The sequence below is a fragment of the Phyllostomus hastatus genome, unplaced genomic scaffold, assembly GCF_019186645.2.
Source record: "Phyllostomus hastatus isolate PE091 unplaced genomic scaffold, TTU_PhHast_1.1 phas_scaffold_216, whole genome shotgun sequence".
In the NCBI taxonomy this organism is placed as follows: Eukaryota; Metazoa; Chordata; class Mammalia; order Chiroptera; family Phyllostomidae; genus Phyllostomus; species Phyllostomus hastatus.
In genome coordinates, this window is record NW_025334018.1 from 20,097,439 (window position 1) to 20,117,717 (window position 20,279).

Genomic DNA, 20,279 nt, shown 5'->3' on the forward strand with positions numbered 1-20,279 from the left:
CGGTACTTTTCCAGGCTGGCTTTCCCGGCGGATCCCCAGACGAGCAACAGCTTTGCCCTTTCACCTCGCACAAACACGAAGCAAGTGAGGCTTTCTGCCCTCCCCGTCTCATCTTCCAACTCCCAGCACCTCTCCCTCGTGAAGGTCGTTGAACCCCAACCTGTCCCCACCCCCCATCTCTGTTCTGTAAATACTCTAGACTCTGAACCACACCAGCGCTCTCGGCCCCCCCGACCACTGGAAAGGGTGGAGTAGTTTAGCGTTTCCTGTGCACCAAGGAGAGAAAACAAGGGGTTATCAGTTCTTTACTATTGTTAACCCACAACGCGCCCCAAAGTCAGGTTAGCCCGTCTGAACACAGCACCCAACACCTGATTCTGCTGAGCATGGCCTGTGGGCAGAACCCCTCGCACTGCTGAAGAGCCCCCAGTGCAGACAGGGAGCTGAGCACAGGGGCGCAAGGCTGGGGTGAGCAGGGGGAGGGGACGAGGCTCCCCGGGAACTGTTCCCCGCTGGGAGCACGGTCGTGGGCATGACGGCCACGCGTCTGCGCGAGCCAGGGGCTCAGCTACCAGGTCTTCTTCCAGCCCCACCTGCCAAGCTAAGCCGACTGCCACAGGGATGGGACCTGACCCTAGGGCTGTCCCCTCACAGGCTGGAGGGTCACCTGTGACATGGCCTGAGAATGACGACAGTGACGATGACAAACATAACAGCTGTGCCACACTGAGTGGCACCAATGTGCCTCGTAGGTAGGCTCTGTCATTTAGTTCTTCCAATGATGCTGTGTCGTAGATGCTGTCGACTCCTTGGTACAGAGGACAAAACGTGTTTTAAGAGGCCTCATGAATCTCCCGAGATCAGATGTTGAAGTCAAACCCATGTCTCCCTGATGCTAGAACTGAGTTCTTGCTCAACTCTCGCCGGTATTGCCTTTCATTCATTTGTGCACATACTCGACAAATGCTGCGGTGCCCCCGCTGTTAACCGGGCGCTGTGTGGAGTGTGGCGATGCAGTGGAGGTCAAGGCTAAAACGCCCCTGCCCCGTGGAGCTTGTATTCCACAGGAAACACACAGTCCGTGAGCACAGGGTGCGTCAGACGCTGCAAGGAAGACGAATGGGATGGCGTGGTGGAGAGGGACACGGGAGACCTGTGGACACTCACCTGCGATCCGAAGGATGTGATAGAGCCCATCAGGAGGTGTCCTGAGGGAGTGACGAGGGGACGAGCAGGCCCAGGACTGGCCTGTCAGAGAACGGACAGGGGTCCGTGTGGTTGGGGGTCTACGGAGAGTGCGGCCAGGACCAGATCGTGAAGGGAGGCCCTTAAAGGCCATCAGAAAAGTTCGACTTCTCTGCTAGAGGCAGCGGCAAGCCGTTGGAGGTCGTTACACAGCAGCATGGTGGCTGATTTACTTTGTGTTATTTAAAAAAAAAAAAGACAGGGCCCTGGCTGGGCAGCTCAGTTGGTTAGAGCATCGTCCTGATACACCAACGTTGTGGGTTTGATCCCTGGTCAGGGCATGTACAAGGATCAACTAATGCAAAATAAAAAGACAACCCACAAAATGGGAATACATATTTGCCGATACATCTGATAGGGGGTTCATCTCCAAAATGTATAAAATACTTTAAAAACTCAACACCAAGAAAACAAATAACCCAATTTAAAAAATGGACAAAGGACCTGAGTAGACACTTCTCCAAAGAGGACATACAGATGGCCAATAGACATATGAAAAGAGGTTCAACATCACTAATCATCGGACAAATACGTATTAAAACCACAACAAGATATCACTTCACACCAGTCAGAATGGCCATCACCAATAAATCCACAAACAACAAGTGCTGGTGAGGATGTGGGCACAGGGAATCCTTCTGCGCCATTGATGAGAATGCACACTGATGCAGCCGCTGTGGAAAACAGTACGGAGTCTCCTCAAAAAAATGCAAAACGAGCTCTGGCTGGCATAGCTCAGTGGACTGAGCGCGGACTGGGAACCAAAGTGTCCCAGGTTCGATTCCCAGCCAGGGTACATGCCTGGGTTGCAGGCCATAATCCCCAGCAACCGCACATTGATGTTTCTCTCTCTCTCTGTCTATCTCCCTCCCTTCCCTCTAAAAATAAACAAATAAAATCTTTAAAAAAAAATGCAAAATGGATCTGCTTTTTGACCCAGTGATCCCACTTCTGGGAATACATCCGAAGGAATCCAAAACACTCATTCGAAAGAACATAAGAACCTCAATATTCGTTGCAGCGTTATTGACAATCGCCAAGATGCGGAAGCAGCCCAAGTGCCCACCGACGGATGAGTGGACAGAACAACTACGGGACATCGACGCAGTGTGATCCTAGTCGGCCATTAACAAGGAGCAAATTTTACCCTTTGCAACAGCGTGGGTGGACCCGGAGAGCATTATGCGGAGTGAACTAAGCCCGTCAGACAGAGACAAGCACCATGTGACCTCACTCATGTGTGGAGCGTAATGAACACGCTGAGTTAACAAGCGAAACAGAGACAGACTCATAGATGGAGGGCAGGTGACCGCCAGTGGGGGGCGGGGGACGCTAGGGGGCGGAGGGGCGGAGGAAGAAGGAAACAGGGCTCCCGGACACGGACACCGCAGCGGTGACTGCAGCGGGGCGGGGGACCCGGGAGGACTGCACGGCAGGTGCACCCCAGAGCAGTCACGGTCCCCGATGCCGGGCGTCCATCTGTCCGCGGCCCTCTTGCTGTGACGCACGCATGCACACCGCCTCAGCGAGCGCCGGTGCTCCAGTGTCCTTGCGTCCGGGGGCTGTGGACGGGGTAGGGTCCTCGCAGGGGGGCCGCTGGGCTGGAAGACGTGCGGCTGACAGACCCTTCGTGGGAAACACCCACCTCCTTCCCGTCTCCTGCAGGAAGGCTGGTGAGTGCTCGTCGGCCTGCGTGTTTGCCAAAACACGGGTCACTGTTGTCAGTTTGTATGGATGCAGTTTTTTAAATGTTTAGTGAAGTTATATATAGTGAAGTCTATGCATCCTGAGTACACAGTCTGATGCGTTTTGATGAGTGTTTAGACCACGTCCCCAACTCAGCGATCAGGACGTAGAAATGCCGTCACTTCAGAGAATCTCTCTTCCAGCCCAGCCACGCCCTCCACGAGCACCTGCTGTCTTCACTTCGGTCACCGTACATTAGTTTTGCATATCAGTAAGCTTCATACAAATAAATTCGGACAAAATATACTTTTCCAGTGTCTGGCTTCTTTTGCTGAATATTATGTCCTTGAGATTCTTCCATGTTGTCACACGTATCAGTAAGGAATACGTTGTTGTAGATAACATTTAAATAAAATGTACAGGTCTTATAGGGCCGGTTACTATAGATGAGTTTTGATGATTGTGCGTGCCCATGTTACCACCACGTAAAACATTTCCATCATTCCGGAAGGTTCCCCCCAGTTCTTTACATTAGTTCCAACCCACCTGAGTCCCTCCAGAGAAACCACTTGTCCCATTTCTATGACCATGTATCACTTCTGCATGTCTTAGAGCTTCATGCAAACGGAGTCACAGAGTACTTTTCACATCTAGTTTTTGTCACTCTGCATAATGATTTTTTTTTCATTCACTTGTGTTGTTTTTAGGTAATAGTGTTGTTTTCCTTTTAGCACCGATGAGTGTCTCATACATGATGATCTGGTCCATTCATCACAATGTATTTGTCCATTTCCCTGTTGCTGGGCATTTGTGGTGATTCTCCCCTTTTCGACATTCTATATTAGATTGCTATAAACCTTGTGCAATCTTTTTGTGAATATAGGCTTTTATTTTGTTTGGTTAAATACCTAGGCTTGTCCACTGGTAGACTGTAGAGTAAATGTCTGTTTCACTTTGTAAGAAACTGGTGACCAGTTTCCCAAAATGATTGCAAAATCTCACACTCTGACCTCATCTTCGGCAACACTTGGCATTGTCGTGTATTTTTTTAGCCGTTCTGTCGGATGTGAAATAATCTCTCTTTGCAGCTTTCATTTGCATCTACCTGATGACTACTGATGCTGAACTCCTTAAACACATTTTCACATGTCTATTGGCCATACTTAACATCCTCCTTTGCGAACGTTATATTTTCCAGTCTCTTGCTCTTTTGCTTCTTTATTTTTAAATTGCGTTGCTTGTCTTTTTTATTATTGAGTGTGGCATTTTTACATAGTCTAGAAATAAGTCCTTTTCCACACACACACATGTGTTATCAATATTCTCTCCTGATCAGAGGCTTGTTTTTCTCTTTTTTAATCATGGCTTTTTAGGAACAGACGTTTCCCCTTTTATGTTGAGTGTTTTTGCCCAAAGTCACAAAGATATGCTCATGTCTATGCTTACTGGGTACTTCAGGAAGCATTATACTTTTAGTTTTGCATTTAGGTATCTGCTTCATCTCGAATTAATACTTGTGTATGGTGTCAGGTAGGGGTCAAGGGTCATTACCCCTTCCAACATGTTTTGGTTTCCCTTCACGACTGTTGGAAAGACTTCCTTTCCCGACTAAAATTCCCTTGGTGACTTTTTTGGAACTTCAGTTAAACATAGGTGTATGGGAATATTTCTGGACTCTAGTCTATTCCATTGATCTTTTTGTGTATGTTTATTACTGTAGTTATGTAATAAGTCTTAAAATCAGATATTTTTTTGGTCAAGATTGTTTTGGTTACTCAAAATGCATTTCCATATAAATTTTAAAATCAAAATCTCAATGTCTACCAACAAATGTGTTTAGATATTGACTGGAAACGCAGTGTGTATCTGTGAACCCACCTGTATCTTGAAGACGTTTGTGTGACAGGTGACAGTTGTGTCATTGCTACCTTAAGTATTTGACAGAGCTCGTCCCTAAAACCGTCAGGGCCACTTCCCCCTCCGCACCACGTCGAGGGCGAGGTGCCCCCTGACAGCTCTTCCTGTCGGGACGATTCCCCCCGACCCACCGCCTTTCAAGGCTAGCCCTGACTGTGGTTAGACTGCAGCTATTGTTAGCTTGCACACCCATGCCGAGACCACTCACCGAAAATCCCAGCTCAGACTGCTTCGCCCTCCCTCCGCTGATAGCGTGAGATACGCTCTGCGGCGGCGGGTGTGAGCTGCGGGAGGGCGCTGCACAAACCTGGCCAGCGGCCCGCCCCCTGCGCATGCTCTGCCCTGGATCTCGGGTGAACCGTTTGGACAGACCGCTGCTGGGCCTGCCCTAATTCACGATGTGGTGAGTCTCACCGTCAACAACACCTCACACCCAATGAAGTGCCGGCCACTTGGCCCGAATGACAAGGTTGCTGACACCACAGCTTTCACTGGCTACGGAGTGCTTAACCTGCTCTGGGCCCCAAATGCTCGTGGTAATCCGAGGTGTGTAAAGTGCCACGCCCAGAACCCCAAGATGCCGATCAGGCCCCGTGCTTCCTTCTTGATTGCAGGGGAGGCAAGATGTGCCTTTCCCCTTAGAGGGGACAGCCCAGAATGCTCCCGACCTCTGGGTCCGCAAGGACATCGCCAGAGCGGAGTGTCAGGCCCCCAGATCGTCACGGTGCTTCTCCTGCTCGTGTCTTCTGAGGTCTTCCGGAGTACTGTCCAGTCAGCACGATGTCACCGATGGGATGCATCGGTATCATTTTCGGTGGGATTTCAAGGTGATCCAAGCGTCCTCAGGCCACCTTACCAGAGAGGGGAGAGAGTCACCATAATCCTGGGTCAAAGCCACAGTTAGATCTTATTTGTGTCATGTGAGTGGAAACTGCTTCTGATCCTCTTCCCAGCTGCAGTTTAAACGGTACATTTCCCAAACCAATGACCACAGGCCATGCATCTGAGGCCTTATTAACCCATTTTCTCTCATTTATCCAGCAGTAACACTGCATCCAGCACCACAGCCACAGTCGGGGGTGCCACTGGTCTGTGCTTGTGGTCTCTCTGCAGACATTCCAGAGAAACACCCAGTTGCTGACTGATGGCCCGAATGAAGATACGATCACGAGTACTAGCAGCAGCCCTGCACGCTGTGGGCATTCAGCAGTACCGTGAATTTGCACCAACCCCCTGCTGCCAGAGTGCAATTTTCTATCTCCACTGAGGAGGGTGGAGCAGTTTCTGAGGTTTCCAGTTGGCCTCATCTGCCCTGGTATCTCTGCACCACAGGCCAATAACTCAGTGCGGAGGCTTCTCCACCTGCCGGTATGTAAATCCTAGCTGTGCACGTGGGGATTTGAGAAACCAGCCCCAGGTGGGCCTGGGGTCCTGGCAGACGCACTGTGGCTGGAAGTTAGGCAGGAATGTGTTTCCTGGCCCTCACTGAGAGAAAAGGACTCAGAACCTCACACTAAGTCAAACTATTAGAAGCTGGCTAGGGCTGCAGAGCTGAGAATGGAGATGGAGCAGCCAGGGCGGCAGAGGCAAACCCCGGGGAAGCACAAGGTCACAGCAGTCAGGGAGGGCGGCTGAGCACGTGCTCCACGTGGGAGGATGCCGAGAGGGTGACAGTTGTAAGACACAAGGTGACCACTGCCTGGTCAACGTGAGGGCCACTGATCACTCTGACCAAAGCGACCACAGCGACTGGAGGAGACAGAAGCCAGATGACGGCGTGTTGGTGGAGGGAGCGGCATTCAGGCTGTGGACACAAGAACGGGTGGAGGCAGGCGCTGGAGGGAGATAGGGTTCAACGGAGGGTTTCCCATTTTTTTAATGTGCCTACTTTTTAATCTGATGGCCACCAGATTATGTCTGTGTGATGAGAGAGTGATGCTGAAGAAAGGCTAAGAGAAGAAGAGGAAGGGTCAAGGTCCAAGGCAGTGGGTCCCAGGGCAGAAAGGGAGGGAAGAGGCCTTGACAAGGACAGGACCACGAGAAAAGATGGGGAAAGACGCGGGCAGAATGACCGACTCGGTGGTGGGAGAATCAGCCAGCCCCCGCAGATGCCCTGTGTTTTGTCAGTGACACAGAATGGCCTCGGGCAGGTCAGCATCTGCCCGTGCACTGCACCTCTGCCGCCACAGCTCCGACGGCCCCTGGTTCTGCTTCTCGACAAGACACAGGAAGAGAGAACAAGGTGTGGCATCTGTCGCTCTGCTCCTCTGCCTTCGGCTCAGACAAGTAAACAGAGGTGCGGCCGAAAGTCAGAAGGTGCTGAGATGTCAGACGTCCCTGGTGATCAGCTGGGCTTCCTCATCGTAGTAGTCAGGAAATCATGGAGCCCATCTGGGGGCCTGTTAGGGGGGAGGGGAAGGAAAGGAGGGCGGGGCCCCGCAGCAGGAAGGGGTGGGGGGCTCCTCTCCCTTCCCAGGATTAAGAATGGATCTCGGTGGCTTCAGTCTGTGTCTTTGCATGTGTGCGTAGAAACATGTGCACACCCAACCTCTGCCATTATTTTATTTTTTTTCTCTTTGAGGCGTAGGAGGGATACAGGTAAGGTCTGGCTTACAGGTAAGCCAGGTGAGGCTTACAGGTAAGATATGCTGATTCCTGCATCCAGTTGAGATGGCCAACATTCTATCTCATGTGGCAAAGAATACAGATCCTAGTGGTAAAACGGAGAAAAGAGCCCTGGCTGGCGTAGCTCAGTGGATTGAGCGCAGGCTGCAAACCAGGCATCACAGGTTCGATTCCCAGTCAGGGTACATGCCTGGGTTGCAGGCCATGGCCCCCAGCAACTGCACATTGATGTTTCTCTCTCTCTCTTTCTCCCTCCCTTTCCTCTCTAAAAATAAATAAAAATCTAAAAAAAAAGAAAAAACAGAGAAAAGAGAGCTACAAAACATAGTTATTGACATGGAAAAATATTCTTCGTATATGGTTTAGCGATCAATCTAGATTTTCAAAAAAATGACATGTAGGTCAGTAGGTAGATATGTGTGCAAAAATACATAAATATATTTTTATTGGTTTTATTTCTATTTTTAATGGCTGACATTTATTAAGTCATTATTATGTGCCGGTTATAACATTAGCTCTGGGTATTAAAGGTGATATTTTTTATTTTTTAATTTTATTAGTAGTCATTCGTTTTTCAGTATGCATAACTTACATAAAATAATTTTTTTCCAGCTCACGTTGGAGCCAGAATCAGGTCCCCAGGAAGCCTTGTCCTTTAGACACAGATTTTGTGGTTCCTCCTCGCCATCTGCAACCCACAACTGCATCGGGCATAAGGTGTGGGAGTCCCTCCCTTCCTCCTGCCGCAGTCGGACTCCCCTCTGCCGCTGCGGCCCCTGCCGTGGCGGGGGTCTGGGCCAGGACCACCCGTATCGCGTGGGCTCCGTCCGTGGCCCACCACCAGTCTCATGGGTTAGGCAGCACGAGCTGAATCTAACTCCTGCCCTCTCCTCCGAGAAGCTGTCTGACTTCTGAAAGGCCCAGGGCTTCCCGCAACTTCAGTGTTGGCAGCTTTGACCTCCGAATGCCGGACCACCAAAGGGCCGGGCGCGGCCCCATCCTGTGACCGCCTGCTCGCCACTTCTCCGGAAGGCCACAGAAGGGCCTCCTGCACGCCCCGACCCACCCCGCTTTCCTGCCCGTTGTTGCGTCTCTTGGGCAATGGCAAAGAAAACTTTGCCCTTTCTCTTTCGTGACCTCTGGCCACAAGGGGAGAGATGGTAAAAGTCTGCTCTGAGGAACCAACTGTGCTGGGTCACCCTTTATCTGCCTTCTTGCAATCAGGAAAAGTTACCCTGGCAACCAAATAATGGAGCTGCTGCTGCTTCTTCTTTTTTGTTTAACCCTAGGCTCTCTCTGCCCCCTATCACTTCAGTTTTTCCTCCTAGCCAAGTAGCCCGCCTCCCGAATCCTGAAGACCACGGGATTCGGTCGAGCCTGCTGACGACGGCGGGCACGTCGCTAAAACTGCTGGGAGTCTTGGTTCTTACTTCTGTCTCTTGACCTTGAAAATTATGTGAATACGGACACCCCAGGGTTCCTGTTCAATCTCCCCGTTTCCTTTGGAGTGCACCACCGAAAGGGGGCTGGCAACACACACATCCTTGAAGGAGTCGTTTTAAGCGAGTGGGAGGGGTTGTAAGCCCTGCCGGAAAGACGGAGCCGGAATCCCAGTTCCTGACTCTTCCAGGAGACTCCCTCTGACCGCCCTGTTGGCTGATCTTCCTAATAATGTGCTACTCGGCCAGAGGTTCCAGGGGGTGTTTTTCCCAACTGATGGTGCTTATTCGCCGTACAGGTACAGAGTGCTCTCTTTGTGAGTCTAAACTTCTCTTTTTGGAAGCGACTCCTTGCTGCTGAGACCCTTGGACTGAGACCTTCCTTTGAATTAAAAAGGAAAAAAAACCTATAAGAAAGCACACTCAGAAACTACATCATTTTCCTTCCATTTTCCAGGCCATCTCTGCCTTGCCCCCCACCCCGTTTGTTCCCGAGTCCCACTTCCCCTGCGGCTATCTGGACCTGATTACCCCCGCCCGTCCCTCAGCCTGTGTCCACTTCATCCAAATGCCCAGTGCTGGTTCGGGGAAGGGCTGCACCTGGCAAGGGAGGCTGAACGGCAAAGCCAGGCCTTGGCAGGCCACAGCTGGAAACATGAGTGGGAATGCCCGCTTTCCCCAGTGGGTTGGTGAGCACGCCTTTGCAAAGACCCCCGTATCCACTCTATCCTCCCCCGTCGGTTCTGGCAGGATGACAGGGCGTTGCTCTCAAGGAAAGCAAAGCGCAGAGTTTGGGGAAGTGCCACAAACAGATCCCCCCGCACATCCCACTTCTCTGCGCAATGCTGGGTACAATCTTTCAGGTAAGTAGTGTCCCAGTACGAAAGTTCTGTTCCAGAACTGAACCCGTGGGGGGTGGGGCCCAGATACTGTTACCAAGGACGCCCCCGGGGTCTTTCCACACTAGGTTCATCTCGCCCGCCGCCAGGTAGGGACTGCGGCTCTCAAGGCCAGAGTTTGGTAAACAGGAAAGGAACTACTTACTCAAAAGTTATACAGGTTTAGAGTAATGGCAGAAGGTCACCATTAAAATCCCAAAGTCCCTTAAAACACCCACGAACACCCACGCACAGTCCTGCCCCTCCCCCTTTGCCCAACGAGGCCAGTCAGGGGCCCAGCATCCCAGGAAAACAAATCAAGGTCTGGGGCCTGGCTGGATTCCCCGACCTCCCAGCCATCCTTACTCTGCTGGGCAGGTCTCCTGCAGTCCCCAGCACCATCAGCTCTGCCGCCGCCGCCGGGATCTCCAGTTCTTAAACCAAAACCACGTGGCTCCTCCTCTTGGCCCACCAGTGAGAGTCCTTTCACCCCTTTCCTTCCCACAGGGCCTCACATTGTACCCTGTTCCACCGGGCGGCCCACCTTGCATTTAAATCCCAGCCTGGAACCTCCTCCAGAACCCCACTTCCGACTCCTCCCACAGTCGGCTCCTCCCTCAGTCAGCTACACCGGCCAGCGCTCCTGTATTTCCCGGCCTTTCTTGGCTGCCAGAGTTAGTCCGAGCAGGCATGGCCCCTTGGTGTGGAGCAAACCGTCTCCAAGCTCTCAGGCAGGCACTGTAACCAGCGGGGCTGCCTCCCAGTTACACCACGGATCAAAGTCACGCCCATCTCCCTAGCTAGCCTGCTGTCGATATGCAGAATAACCATTTTTGCTTACAGGTGGGAAGCTAGCCTGTTATGGATATGCAAAATAACTCTCAAGGGCCCTGCTCCTCATCTCCCATTCCGCGGCCAGACTTGTGGAGGCGCCCTGGCTGCACCCTGTTACAGTTCCTCAAAAAATTAAAAATAGAAAAATAGAACTACTGCATGACTCAGCAATCTCACATCTGGGGATTTATCTGAAGACATCCAAAACCCTAATTTGGAAATACATACATGCACCCCTGTGTTCACTGCAGCATTATTGACATTCGCCGAGGTACGGAAACAACCCAAGAGGCCGTCGGTGGGACAAAGGGATAAAGAAGGCGTGGCCACGTGGGGAGTGGAATGTGGCGACCGTAAGAAAGAAGGAAGTCTCACCATTTGCTACAACGTGGATGGACCTAGAGGGTGTTATGCTCAGTGAAGCAAGTCAGAGAAAGAAAATTACCACGTGACTGCACTTATATGTGGAATCTAAAAAACGAACAAACAAACAGACTCGTGGATGCCGAGAACAAACTGACGGTTGCCAGACCGGGGACGGTGGGGGAGGGACCGGGTGGAAAAGGGGGCGGGATCAAGATGTACAAACTGGCAGCTACACAGCAGTCACAGGGACGTAGAGTGCGGCATAGGAAATATCGTCTACAAATCTTACACTAATTATGTATGGTGTCAAGGTGTCCAGCAATCACTTTGCGATTTATAGAAATGTCTAACCCCTATGCTGTATACCTTAAAATAATATATTGCGCGTCAACTGTAATTGAAAAACTAAAAAAAAATAAAGAGTAAATAATCTCGGCTGGATAGGTGCCCCACTGCGTGTCACGCCAGAATGGACGCCGCGGTGGCTGTGCGTGCCTTGGGGCCACCTGTGCGCGCAGTGCTTCCTGGGACCCCTGCGTTTAATGACATGGACATAGATAAAACGAAGGCACACGTACAGATGTCCTGTGATTCAGTGGTGTCCTTTTCTATACAAACCATTTCTTACAAATGAATAATTCATGGCCGGGTTGGTGTGGCTCGGTTGGTTGGAGTGTTGTCCTATAACAAAACTGTTGCAGGTTCGATTCCCAGTCAGGGCACGTACTTGGGTTGCACTTTGATCCCTGGTCCACGTGCATTTGGGAGGCACCCAGTCAATGTTTGTCTATCACATCCATGTCCCGCCCTCTCCCTCTCCCTCTCTCCCTTCCCGTCTCTCTGAAAGCAATGGAAAAAAAAGTCCTTCGGTGAGGATAAGAAAATCCAATAATTCATGAGTACTGCGCACTGGAATTGATCTTTGACGACACCGCAGGCCCATCCGCAGCTGTGGCATTGCAGCAGGCTTCATGTCTCCCAAGCGCCCCGGATAGCACCAGCAGAGACATTTCTTGAAAGGCCACAGCCGTTTGGGTGGGGAAAATCTCATAGCTCAACAATAACAGAAATGTGAGGAGCTCACCGTGGCCTCCTCCTAATCTTGAAGGATCTGCTCCCTTCGCTGAAACAGGAAACCGGGATCTTTCTTTGTTCGGGAAAGGGGAAACTGGGGGGCTCCTCCTCCTTCTCCCCAGGGACAAGCCAGCCAGGAAGAGGGAGAGAGGAATGTGAGCAGGAGGAAGGAGACCCACGAGGCTTCCGTTTGGGGTTAGACGTTCTTTCTGGAAACTCTCCTTTCCGTCCTTTCTCTTCCCTAATCCTGCAGATGAGTCACGGGCGCGTGCTGAGTCATCCTTTTGCTTTGATGCTGAGGCCACCCGGGTTTGGGAGCGCCCTGAGAAGGAGCTCATAGCAAACAACGGTCCGTTCTCTAGCTTTGAACCTCCTCACTCCCCAAGGTACACACACACACACACACACTCGCTTTTCTGTCCAGAGTGAATGCTCAATTGATTTATGTCATTGAGCCACTCTTTTAGCAAAACCTCACAGAATGAAAAACAGCCCAGCAGAACTGCGACAGCCCCCTCTGCATGCTGTCATGGCACGCCCGCAATCGGGGGGGGGGGGGCGGGGGAGGTGGCCAACCCTGAGGAGAGGTTGGAAGCAACGTTCAGAGGGGCCTCCTCACGACGCCCGGGGTTTCAGAGAGGAGGGTCCCTCTCTATGTTTTATTTTCAGTGACCGCACGGGGCAGGGCATGGTGAGCCAGGGTGGAGGAAACGAAGCCGGAGAATACGAACAAGAAAGGGGAGGAAATGCGAATGGGTGGTAAAAGATGCTAAAAGCTGGGAAATGTAATATGATTTTGAAAATTAATCATCACCTAAAAGAGGAAAGATGCCTTGGCCTCCAAAACCAAACAGGAGAACGAAAGAAGAAGTGGTCAGACAAGTCCTGGAAAGAGCCAGCATCAAAATAAGGAGACCTCCGCTGCTGGCACATCTGAAATCCGCGAGCTTTTTCTGTCTCCGCGCTCGCGCTGGAGTCAGAACAGCAAGATCGCTGTCACCAGACCTTTCGTCAGCGCTTCTTGAAGAACTGCATCAAAGAGGAGTCATCCCTGTGATAGAGGAGCTCCCTCTTCTTCCCTTCAAAGTAGTGGCTTTTCAACCAGCCATCAAAACATCATTTTTGACTTCCATTTTTCAGTGGGACGGTAGGATAATTCAGTGTGTACAGAATTGTCTCTCCCTCAGTCTAAATTTGTATTTTGAACAGGGTGCCTTAGTGGGATGGGCTTAGAGGTCAAGGGGCTCTGGACTCAACTCCCAGATGACAAGCCCCGTGCCCGGGACACGCACGGTCAGCCCCTCGGAGCCTCGCGTGCCTCCTGCCTGCGACGGAGACTCTGCCGGCAAAGTGAGGGGGGCGGCATCTCCCGTCTCTGCTGACTGACTGTGGCTCGATGGCACAGAGCAAGGACGGCCACCCCGCGAAGGAATCCGGGCTCACTTACGTAGGAGGACGAAAGAGAAAGATCTGGAGAGACGGGGCTGTCAGTGAGTGTGTCTATACAGACCAAGAGAAGGGGGGGTGTGTGTGCATTTGTGTGATGTTTGTGCCGTGTGGGCGCAGGAGCCAGGAGCAGAGGTGAGCTGAGAGCGAGAGTAGGGTGATGGAGAGGGTGAGGCAGGGAGGCGGCACAGGGCAGAGAAGTCTGGCTTCACAGTGCCACACTCCAAACCAGCGGACAGTTGGCCAACTAGCCGGAGCCTCCGACACCTGGACGGGCAGGGCCCCGTGAAGCTGGCCAGTGATGGGTTCCTCGCAGGCGACCGCGTGGTTCTGTAGCTGGGGCAAATCTTTGAAGTGTGTTTCTCTTTCGGTGTTTCTGCCTAGAAATCTTCACACCAGTCTGCCTGGGTAATGATTTTTCCAGAAGGAAGCTCTGAGTCTATTGTTTCTAAGGAAGTTCTGAGTTTATTATAGAAGGAACAAGAAAGAGTTATGCTCTGTTTCTGTTGTTCGAAATCAGTGGGTGATGCAAGCCTCTTGAAATGGGATTTTCTGAACCCCTTTAAGTCCTTTGTACTTGAACAACCAAGCTCAGAGGCTTCCGATTATAGGGGCCCTCCTCTCCCTTCCCTAGCCTCCTGGGTATGGCCCAGGAAGGGAAAGGTACGCCAGCAGGTCAAGGTCATCACCAAACTCAGGGCTGGGGGGCCACTCTCGTACAGATTCCCGTAGACTCTGCAATGCAGTGGTCCTGTGTGTGAATGCCCGCAGAGAGACCTAGGGGCCCAGTGTGTGCAGAGAGAGGCACGTCGAGGGGACCCAGAAATCACAAGCCTCTGCTCATTATCCAAGGGGGGGGGCCTTGAGGAGAGGCCAGCCAGGCTTCCAAGGGGGAACTGGAGGGAGAGTGGGTCACCCAGAGAGCATAGTGGACTCTGATGGCAAGGGAGACCAACCACAGGTCCCACAGAAACACCCACCAGGTGAGCAGCACCAGGTGCAAAGGGACAATTGTCTGTCTGGGCATCAGGGGGCTGTGACCCCGCCCATTGCACCAGCGTCAGCCCCCGTCCCGGGCTCCACACAAGCTGGGGAGGAAGAGGTTATCTGAGCACCAAGGGAAGCAGGTGAGCATCCAAACGGGTTAAGTTATCCAACACTTTTCTTCTTTTCTTTAAAGAGAGGGAGAGACACAGCCATGTGTGGTTGCCTCTGGCATGTCCCCCACTGGGGACCTGACCCACAACCCAGACATGTGCCCTGACTGGAATTCGAACCAGCAGCCCTTTGGTTCCCAGGCCGGCACTCAGTGCACTGAGCCACACCAGCCGGGGCTAAGCTATCAAATATTTTAAACCAGGTGTTTAGTTCATGTTCTGTCTCCCTCTGACCAGAAGGCAGGGGCTTGGGGAGGAAGCCAAATAGGATAGACTAAATAGACTTCCCCTTTCTGCACTTCCAAGTGGGAACGCAGGTTAAATCTTGCAATTACATCATGCCTTCTCCCTTGGGTTTCACGCAAAAAGGCGACCTCGGCACAAAATGTAGCCGCTCACCAGCAGAACTTCCAAAGGGATGAGTTCGCAGAAAGGACGGGAATGTCCATGGTCTGTGGCTGTGGCCGGGGGGGCCGGGTCCAGTGAGTGCGGAGGGAAGGAGAAGACGGGGGACTGGCCTCGGGCAAGGGTTTTGTCCGCGGCTGCGTGGGTGGCGCCCGGAGCATAGCAGGGGTCCCCGCACTCACGTTGCAGGAATGAGCCCATGGACATGTATGGCGTGACCGCCTTGTCCCGAGCACTGCACACCAGGCCCCCGTTGAACTCTCCCAGCAGCCTCTGCACACAGCTGGAGAGACAAAGGCACGGGCTGTCGCAGGCTGGGTAACTTCTGCCCCCGAGTGCGTGCTGGGGACAGGACTCGAGCTCTGAGTTCTCGGTGCGCGTTCTCCCACGGAAGGAAGTATCCTCACATCGGAAGCCCAGGGGTATCTCTGCCCCCACCTGACCCCACCAGAAAGACATGCCGTTCTCGGCCGTGACCCGACGCCCACGGCAAAAATGTGTCCTCAGCTGCCAGGGCCCCACCGGGAAGGTGGCACGGATAGAGTGGCAGCTGCCGCGTGTGTGAGTTGGAAGGCCAGTAGGACCGTTATCTGCACAGAAAGGAAGCGCAGAGAGGTAGCAGGAGCTGTGCGGGAGACCCAAATGCAGCCCCAGGGAAGGAAAGGAAGAGGGAACTCAAACTGTAATCAGCCCTTTCACCGAAACAGGCATTTGCAAACGTCAAAAGGCCCGCTGAGCTTTGTGTAATCAAAATAAACAACAGAAAACTAGGCCGAAATGCACCAAACAAGGTCTTTCTTGGCTTGCCCGTGACGTTGCAGAGCGCACGGGGCCCGCCGTCTGGTTTAATTACAGTGTGCGCCCGGCCCTCCGGGGACCGGTTGGTTGGACACTGGCATCCGCATTTGCGTCCGTCCCGCCCTGGAGCTTTGATCTGCGGCTTCCTCTCAATCCCGCAGACATTCCCAAGGCTGCAGAAACACAATCACTGTAATTTCGAAAACCTGCATTCCATTTCTCCCGGTTGTAAAAGTGAGCAGGGCCCCATAGCCGCGGGGTCTCAGGAAACGCGGGCTGGTTCTCAGAGAAATGGAGCTGGAGGCACAAAAATGGAAACACGACTGGCGCGCGACACAAATATTCCACCGTCTGTCTGTCTTTGGTTCTGATAACCGGGCTAGGATTTCCAAACGGGACAAGGCCAAGAAATGATCAGGAGCCAGTCATGTCTCCCTAAAACGTGACACGTGAGCGTGGTTCACGCTCATCTCTCCGACCCCTTCCAGCTCAGTGGGTCTATGATTCCGGGACGGGGAAGCTTCCGGATGTTTTCCCGGCCGCCCTGTGTAACAGAAAACAAAGCCCAGCTTCTCTGGTTGCCGACCATGTGGCCTGGGAGAAGCTCTTGAGCCCCATGAGCTTGAGCTTCTTTATCCGCCAGGGACAGATAGCGACACGTGGCTCACCGGCGTGCTGGGTGTGGCTGACGGGAAAGTAGGAGGTCACACTTGCTCACGTATTTCTAAAATCTCTCTCCTGTTTAAGGACGTTCGGAAAGGGAGGCGGCAGGGGGAGCCAGCATTTGGAGAGTGCCCACCCAGCTCGCAGCACGGGCCGCACGGGGCTGCTCGTCTCATCGCGTTACTACGCGGTACGAGGCAGCACCTTTCAGAAAGGCTGAGTGAGGCGCTACCGTCTCTGCACCATCATCACCGCACAGCGGAAATCCCGGGGCCGGAGACATCCGTTCAGACACGTGGCAGTCGCTGACGATCAGACAAGCCAACCTAGAAGCCTTCCAGAGCTGCAGTCCCCAGACATGAGCTGGCCCGCTCCTTCTCGTCACCCAGGGGGTCACACCTAGGCCGTGGGAAGGAGACAGCCCCACGGGGGGACTTGCTCCCACGGAGGACCATCCCGTGAGCAGCTCAGCTCCGAGAGCTCGGTTATTCTGATTGAAATCAGGTGACCAAATAGCAGCTTTGAGGTCACCTACAGGTTACATTTGGTTTAAGGGTTTGTTTGTTTTTTTGGGATTGATTACCAGCGTATAAAAATCAGATTTCACATCAACAACCATACCTTCAGCTCCGTGTGGGCCCTCTCCTGGGCTCGCAGTCCCAGCTGGCAACAGAGCGCGGGAGGGGCGAGGACTTCCCCGCCGACAGGGACGTTGACAGGAGCCCCCCTTCTCCTCCCACCCGCCAGGGCCTGCGTCGTCCCTGTGCCCAGCGTCTCCACGGCGTCCGCACGCTGCGTCCATCAGTCAGTCCCCCAGTGGCCGTCTGCGTTACCAGATCAACCTTCACAGCACCACAGCCTCGTCGTGCAAGAGTAAACCCTCATTTTACTCCACAATGGCCCAAAGCCATTTGTGTAACTCTTACTACGGTGTATTGTGATAACTGTTCCATTTTATTAGTAGCGATTATTATTCATCTCTTACCGTGCCTAATTTGTGAATTGCCCGTAAACTCGATCGTAGGTATGTATGCGCCGGAAAAAGCGTGGTGGAGACAGAGATCGGTACCTTCTGCGGTTTCGGGCATCCCCGGGGGCCTTGGACCAGATCCGCCGCAGGTGAGGGGGCCACTGTCCTCTCAAGCACAGCACAGTCCCTATGTGGCGTACGTCACTGCCGGGTCCCCAGAGGCATTTGTGCGCCCTCCTGACTCAGTGTGTCTGAGGGGACCAGCAACGCTTCTCAGGGGCCCTCACCGCCCAGGATGCAGCTGCTCGGGATCTTAGAGGCTATAAAGACGCCCAGTCACGAGGCGGAGTGGGGTGGGGGGCTGGGTGGAGGCGGCAGAGGGGGAAAGGCTGGGACAACTGCAATAGCGTAAGTGATAGAAAAAGGAAAGAAAACGGCACCTTGTCCTGAGATGACCTAACAAGACGCCTGTTTTAGGGACGGAGTGACACTGGCCGCTCAGTGCTGTGGCGTAGGGGCTGAGGGCCGTCGACCCTCGGCCCCGGAATGGGGGCCCAGCCAGAGCCCCGTGTGAATGGTGCCGGTGCTTCTTCAGCCGTCCTGCCACGCACGCCGTACAAACTGTGCTTCTGTAAGACAGCAGGTGGGTCGGCCCACAACCCCATGAAGACACGCCCACAGTGCGGAGGGACACGTCGGCCTCCCCAGAGCCGAATGCCACCCGTGCCCCCGTCAGCGCCTTGCAGACCTGACAGCTCTCTTCCACGAGAACGGACCGCCGCCTGGGAAAGCGCCGAGAGTCGCGGAGAGCCCGAGCCGCCCAAAGCTGAACAGACGGGCCCTTATTCTCCCAGAGCCCATGCTTGGCTCGTTTCAGTGCAGCGGCCCCTGCCTCTCTGCAGGGGCTGTTTCCCGGCATGGGGCGGTCGGCCGCCCAAAGGCCGTCCTGGAGGCAGGCCCCGCTTGCGGGGAAGGACTTTTGTGTCCGTTCACCCCCGTGAAGGGCTCGCGCTTTGTTGTGTCCTTCGCTGCACTTGGCAGGGCCCCCTCCTCCTCCTGCAAGTGAAATGAAAAGCGAGGCTGGCTCAGGGCCCCTGGCGAGAGCTGTGAACCGCGAGGGGTGTCCCTCCTGGAGGGGCCTCGAGGGGGCAGCCGCAGCCCCCAGGGATGCCTGGGCGGCTCGACAAGGTGGAATCGAGGCCCCGCGGCCTCCATCTGGGCCGCCCCTTCGATCCACCCCAGTGGGGCCCTGGCGCGGCTGCGTCGGCTGCTGCAGGCAGGTTTCGCTCTGGTCTCAGCGGCCAGGCTGCGCACAGCTTGCTCCGGACGACAGACAGGTCCGGGGAGGGATGTGCAGAGAATGTGGGTCGTGCGCTGCACAGAGACACTGGAGCAGCAACTCCCCACCGGCGAGCCGCGAGAATCCGTGAACCACGCCTGCCTACTGAGCCAGGGGCTCTGACCTCTCTTCCCTCAGACTGTCACATGAAAAAATGACAACAGCCAACGCAGCAATAGCCATCTGGTGTGAAGCCTGAGTTGGATTTCTGGTACCAGAAATCCTTATATACGAGTCTAGGCACCTGATTTTTTTATGTCAGTTTGGAGCAAGAAGGATAAGTAAATACTATTATGATTTTGTTCGCGATCAATCAAAATTATTCCTACTTTTTGTCAGATCGGCAAAAAATATGTTTTTTGGTGTGCCGCAGAGTGTGAGTCGTCAGTGTGTGTGTGCGCCGTGAGATGAAAGGGCGCTGGACTAGAGCGACCCTGGGGGCTGAGATGTCTTCGGTGTGGAATACGAGTGGCTCTTTCAGACTGACCCTCGGATTCCGTCGGCCCTTCAGACTGATTTAATACAAGGAGGAAAGAAGTCAAGGTGCCTCCAACACCAAGAAAATGTTCCGATTCTTTTCCTGCACACGGACGTGTCCTGCCAGGTTCGCGCCCTCCTTCGTCCACAAGGAAACGCAAAGTGTGCAGGGAACGTCCTTCTGCGACGCAGGCGCCCCATCGCATCGGAGTGCATGGGGTGCACACCTCCGAGCCCCAGGACAGCCAGGCCACCCCCGCCCTGCCGTGACCAGAGCCGCGCTGCGCCCCAAGGCCAGCCTCACCAGGGCGGCGGGCACAGCACAAGGCCACAGAGGGTCCACCAGGGAGACGCATCCTCTTCATGCTTTTCTCCCCTCGATGTTTATTTAATTCCCCCACACTCTCCATGGGCTTATTTCATCCCTAAGGCCAACATTCCGTGTGAATAGTTCTTTCTGATAAAATCGTGGATTGCTCCCAAAAAGCCATCCCTCTACCCAAGGGGAAGAGTGGCAGAGAGAGGGTGAAGGGGGACAAACGGCGACGGAAGGAGACCTGACCTGGGGGGAGGGGAGCACCCCCACTACCACACACTGAGGAGGTATTATAGAGTTGGGCCATAGAATGGAGGAGTTACAAAATTACACCTGACACCTATGTGATTTTATAAAGCAAGGTCACCCCAATACATTTAATGAAAAAACAAACAGGATTTGAACACACACACACACACACGCACGTGCCTCAGACAATTTGCTGGCGGTCAGGGTCAGGTTCAGAGGGGTGCCTATTGGGTCTCCTGCTTGAAGAGTAGGGTCCCCTTCCGGAAGCAACAGAAGACCTCGTCCACCAGCGCTTCCCGCTGCAGCAACGGGAGGCACCGGCCCCCAGCAGGTCACCGAGACACCGTGAGAGGGGCCACTCCTATGTCTACTCTTACCCTTGGTCCTATCAGGGA